At 41.6% G+C, this 5923-nt stretch overlaps 1 pseudogene; it reads left to right on the forward strand.

Annotated features, from left to right (window-relative positions):
* The window catches only part of LOC102832835, a 76729-nt pseudogene extending 74174 nt beyond the window's left edge, over positions 1-2555 (forward strand).
* The last annotated feature ends 3368 nt before the right edge of the window (positions 2556-5923 follow it).

Consider the following 5923-nt stretch of genomic DNA (forward strand, 5'->3'; position numbering starts at 1 on the left):
TTCAAGGGAGAAGAGTGAAAAGCAGGACCCTACCCAGAGAAGCAGTGACGCCAGAGATGGAGGCAGAAACCATTGTGGAGAGACGGAGTGGCTAGGGACTTTAGACCCAGAAAGGGAGAGGGGCTGTGTGCTGATGACCAGAGAGGCAGGTTTGCAGGGTATGTGGTTGCATGGAGGGGATTGCAACCATGGCAATGAAACAATATATGATAGGATCATTGTAAAACTGTTCTCCCATGTAAACTATCACATAATTCACAATAAAACATAAAAGAGGATATCAAAAGGAAGGATATAATGAGAAATGATAACCAAGCTGAGTGATAAACCACAGGGTGGCTACCAGCTGCCTAAGTGAGGAAGACAGCAGAACAGTTGTAAATAACAACATGAACCAATGTATGAAGGTTGGAATCAGTGTTGTTTTTGCCAACGGCAGCAAAAATGCAGTTGTTACTGGGGCAGAGCTTTCTTGTGAAGATACTCTAAAGTAAAGGTATGTCAAGATCTGTTCCTAAGGAATTTGAGTAATAAGTAGAAGAGATGATAATTGATGGAATAACAGTTGGCAAGCTGCGCTGATTTTTAATTAGAAACCAATGGGAGTGGGACGAGATTAAGCTGCAACAGTGCTCAGTGAGGATTAAAGGAAAGAAGTAGATTTGAGGCAAAGAGACAGGATAGAAGGAAATGTCAATAATTCAAGTGTTTAGTAATGAGGTTCAGGGCCAAAATGATAACAAGAAACAAAGAATAAATGCCAACGAAAAGTTCCCCCTGGATACCAGGAAAGTAAGCCAAATATTTGTATCTCTTCCTCATCTCCTACTTCTACCCTTTTTCTTACTTACTTCACTCTACTACTATGTTGTTGTTGTTAGGTGCCATTGAACCAACTCATAGCGACCCTATGTACAACAGAACCAAACACTGCCTGATCCTGGGCCAACCTCACAATTGTTGCCATGCTTGAACCCATTGATGCTGCCACTTGGCTAATCCATCTTGCTGGGGGTCTTCCCCTTTTTCTCTGACCCTCCACCTTACCAAGCATGATATCATTCTCCAGTAACTGGTCCCTCCTGACAATATGTCTGAAGTATGAGAGATCAAGTTTGGCCTTCCTGGCCTTGAAGCATACTTGCTGCACGTCTTCCAACACAGATCTGTTTGTTCTTTTGGCAGCTCATGGAACTTTCAATATTCTCCTCCAACACCATAACTCAAAAGCATCAATTCTTCTATGTCTTCCTTATTCACTGTCCAGCTTTCACATGCATATGAGGTTATTGAAAACACCATGGCTTGGCTCAGGCACACCTTAGTCCTCAAGCTGACATCTTTGCTCTTCAACACTTTTAAAAGGCCTTGTGCCGCAGATTTGCCTAATGCAATACATTATCTGATTTCTTGACTGCTGCTTCAATGAGTGTTGATAGTTGATCCAAAAAGAATAAAGTCCTTGACAATTTCAATCTTTTCTCCATTGATAAGAATGTTGTTTATTGGCACAGTAGTGAAGATTCTCAGGAACTCTGGTAGCATAATGTTCACGATTTGGACTGTGAACCTCAAGAGTTCTTCAGGAGAAAGATGAGGCTTTCTGCTCCAGTAAAGATTTAGAGCCTTGAAAAACCTATTCAGGGTCTCTATGAGTCAGAACTGACTCTGTGGCACACCACCATCACCACCACCACCACCACCATACAACTGTGTCTAACACTTGTATACCTATTGACTTAGTAATAGACTATTAATTTTAGGTGGCTTTTTAAAAGGCGTGCTAGTCCCCCAACCACTCTCGTGCCGAATGCCCTGAGGGTTGCGGGGCCGGTCCCAATTGGCACTGAAGGCCCCGACGTCACCGGGACCCCCATGAGGCCAACATTCTTTGTGGCCACTCACCGTGTGTCACCTGAGGAGACGGAAGCCTTCCTTGGCCGCCGATGCCATCATGTCGCCTGAAGAGGAGCTACACGGGTACTAACCGTAGCCTCTCTGGAGGAGGAGGATGAGTTGTACAGGCAATCGTAGGACATTATCTCTCTGTACCTTGGGGAACAGGCAGCGGGCTCCAAGGACGTGAAACCTATGGGCGCATCGGGGGCCGCCAGCAGGAAGGCACTAGAGACCCTCCAGCGGGTCAGGGACGGTATGCAGCGCAACCAAGGCATGCCACAAACAGCTTTCCAAGGCATGCTACGGAAACTGGACATCAAAAACGAAGATGATGTCAAATCTTTGTCTCGAGTCATGGTCCATGTTTTCAGTGACGGAATAACAAACTGGGGCAGAATTGTGACTCTCATTTCTTTTGGTGCCTTTGTGGCCAAACACTTGAAGAGCATAAACCAAGCTCCATAGAACCATTAGTGGAAAGTATCACAGATGTTCTTGTAAAGACAAAACGGGACTGATTAGTCAAGCGAAGAGGCTGGGATGGGTTTGTGGAGTTCTTCCATGTACAGGACCTAGAAGGCGGCATCAGCAATGTGCTGCTGGCTTTTGCACGTGTTGATGGAGTAGGAGCTGGTTTGGCATATCTAAGTAGATAGCCTTGTTAGTGCAATAATTGACTTTGAACCAACTCCAGCCACCAAAACCATAAACTTCTGCTGTGAAATTAAATGTATTTATGAAGTTGGATATCAAGCTGCCCAAGCTGTAACCTCCAAGAGTGCTATTCTAGCAACCTAGCAAGAAAAAAAAAAAAAAAAACTTGGCAAGAAGAATATGACTAACAGAAATAAATACATGGGAAAAGCTGTCCTTCCAGGAAGAGGCACTGAATGAAAGGAGAAAAATTCCATTTCAACAACAGGCAAAGGGAGACAAGGGAGGACTTTTAGGCTAGCGAAGATGGTAGGGTGGAAAGGCTTAATTTCTTCATCTAGAACAGTGGCTAGTCATAGAATTCATTAAACACGCCCACTGAATTCATTAACTTGCTGTAGTGTTGAAATGGATTCATTAACACTGTCGGTGACTTTTTAAAAATGAATTTAAGCTACAAGTAGTAAGCTCCAACTAGAAGCCTCCGTACCTTACAACAGAGTATGAAGGGAAGCTTTGTCCTCTCTAATTAGCTTTCCCAGGTACGCTTCGTGATGCTTCCTTCTGTTGTGCATAAAGTCACTATGAGTCAGAACTGATTTGAGGGCACCTAATAACAGCTGCTGGTGTGGCGCTGTGGGTTAATGCGTCAGACTGCAAAGCCGGCAGTTCAAGCTCATCAGCTGCTCCTCGGAAACCCTATACAGGGTCGCAATGGGTTAGAACCAACTCTATGGCACTTCACAACAACACAACAGCAACAGCTGCAACAATTTTAGGCTTGTGGTGCTGTGGGTTAATGTGCTGGACTTCAAGGTCAGTTTGAACTGCAAGGTCGGCAGCTCAAACTCACTAGCAACTCCTTGGAAACCCTATACTGGGTCACTATGAGTTGGAACCAACTCCAAGGCATTTAACAACAATCACAATGACAAACTGAAGCTTAGAGAAGCAAAGTGGTTGGCCCAAGTCTCTCACGGCAGAGTCAGGATTCCAACCCTGGTCTGTAGGGCATTGAAGCAGGAGTACATAATAATAAGCCATCAGCAGACCTCACTAACTATATTAGCATGGGTGTGAACTCTCCCTTGAATTTTGACTACCTTCTGTTTTTCTTTATTTTTAATTATTTATTCTCTTAGTAATAAAACTAAAGTATATCATAAACACAGAAACAACTCAAACACTACTGAAGTACGCAGAGTACAAAGTAAACATCCTTATTTACTACTTTGCTTGTCCCCAACAAACTTCTGTCTCCTTCCTGGAGGCAGTTAGTTGTATCAGTTTCCTGAAACTCTCCATGTTTTGTTTTTTCAAAGCTAAAGACTATTTTTGCTTTCTTAAGAATTTACTCTGCTTTGGATTCATCTTCATACATGAGTCAGATCCTGTCTTCTCCTTCCAAATTGGATGGGGAGTCTATCTATGTAATCTTTTAAATAATTGCTCGCTTGCTGTCTCTTTTTTCACACAATGTTATTACAAACATCTCTAAAGCAAGTACATATCTTCAGGGCAGTCACAGTCTGGTAAGCAGGACAAACCAACAAAGAAGTGAGTACAAAAGATTATACATATATGGTGGTGGTGGTGGTTATATGCCATGGAGTCAGTTCCGAGTTTGCTGAGTCCAGTCAAACAATAATAAATTGTTTAAAGCCACTTAGTTTATTAAATAGCAATAGGCAACTTGAATACTATTTTCCTGATTTCAAAGAACCTTTATTCTTGCATTTGCTCTGGAAGCATAGTGGTTACAAGTCTGACTGCTAATCTCATGGTCAGTAGTTTGAAACTACCAGGAGTTCCATGGGAGAAAGATGAGGCTTTCAGCTCCCTGTAAAGATGTATAGCCTTAAAAACCCTACACGGGATTGCTATGAGTTGGAACTGACTCCACGGCACATAACCACCACCATCACCTTGCATGTATACTTTGAGTTTGCTATCATGTGCGGACAGTCCCTGGAGAAGGACATCAAGCTTGTTAAAGTAGAAAGATCCTTAATGATATGGACTGACACATGGCTGCAATAATGGACTCAAATATAGCAATTGTGAGGATAGCACAGGCCTGGGCAGTGTTTTGTTTAGTTGTTCATAGGGTGGCTATGAGTCAGAATTTACATGCTGGCATCTAACAACAACAACATCTAACTTGCCAGAGATCACACAGCTGTTAGGCAGTGAAGAAAGAAATTGGCAAAGAGAAAATGGAATTTAAAAAAAAAAAAAAAAAATTAGGAGCTTAAATTGGCTCCTAAATTTAGGATCTTAAATTGGCTCCTCCTGATGATTAGGCATAATTTAAATATTTAGCAGTTTGTTGGTTTTTATATGTCTTCTCCTAGCATCTTGTTTCTATACTCAGAACAGTGTTTTTCATTTTAGATTCTATATTTTAAAGAGGATATATATACTTAATACAAATTATAGGAACCAAAACATGTCTTTGCAGTGATCATTATATAATTTTTAAAAACATTATCTCTCAAATTATTTTAACTTCTGTGTGAGTTCAATATTCACCCATTTCTAAAAATTTAAATTTATTCTGAACCACAAATCACCATTTGCTCAGACAGGGAGACCAATTAGGCTTCTTATCCGTCAGAGGGGGAAACTGCTGATAGATTGATTTTGCAGGAAGCATCAACACTGTAAACTGGCCTTCTCTTTGTTAGAAGTCCTACAAAAGTAAAGAACCCTACAAAATAGTTGTGTGATTTGGCCTAGTAACTTCTCCTTTACAACCCACTCTAATGTGCAGGCAAGTTCCTCACCCTTCCAGCATACTTAGCCTACAGTTGTTGTTGTTAAGTGCCATCGAGTCAGTTCTGACCCATAGCGACCCTGTATAGGGTTTCCAAGGAGCGACTGGTGAGCTTGAACCACCAATCAGTAGATGAATCAGAATATGCAGCTGTGAGTGCAGAAATAATAGGAGACTCGAGAGAATGACTTCCTACAAAGCAATGCATTATTATTTTTTTCATTTCATTCTTTCATCAACTACATTGTTTTGTTTCCTGCCGTGATACAGAAGACATATTGGTAAGAGCAGGGATAAAGCTGCAAAGAGTTAGCTTCCATGAAGTAAATACTTCTCTTTCTATGTCTGTTTTTCTCACTCTGAGGCATATTTTGTAGGACAAATTGAAACAACATGATCAGAAACCTTTCAAACTCACAATAGGAAGCCCCTGGCTAGTGAGGGAATTCTTGTGAACTCCTTGGACAGGCAGACACTATTTGAGATGTCTCCTTCAATGTCATGTTGCTTCTAGATGAACTCATGTCAGTTATCCATTGGAGAGGGAATCTGTGGGAAACTTGTTACTTTCTTTATACTTAGCTTCCAACCAAG

This window comes from Chrysochloris asiatica, unplaced genomic scaffold, assembly GCF_000296735.1.
Source record: "Chrysochloris asiatica unplaced genomic scaffold, ChrAsi1.0 scaffold00030, whole genome shotgun sequence".
NCBI lineage: Eukaryota > Metazoa > Chordata > Mammalia > Afrosoricida > Chrysochloridae > Chrysochloris > Chrysochloris asiatica.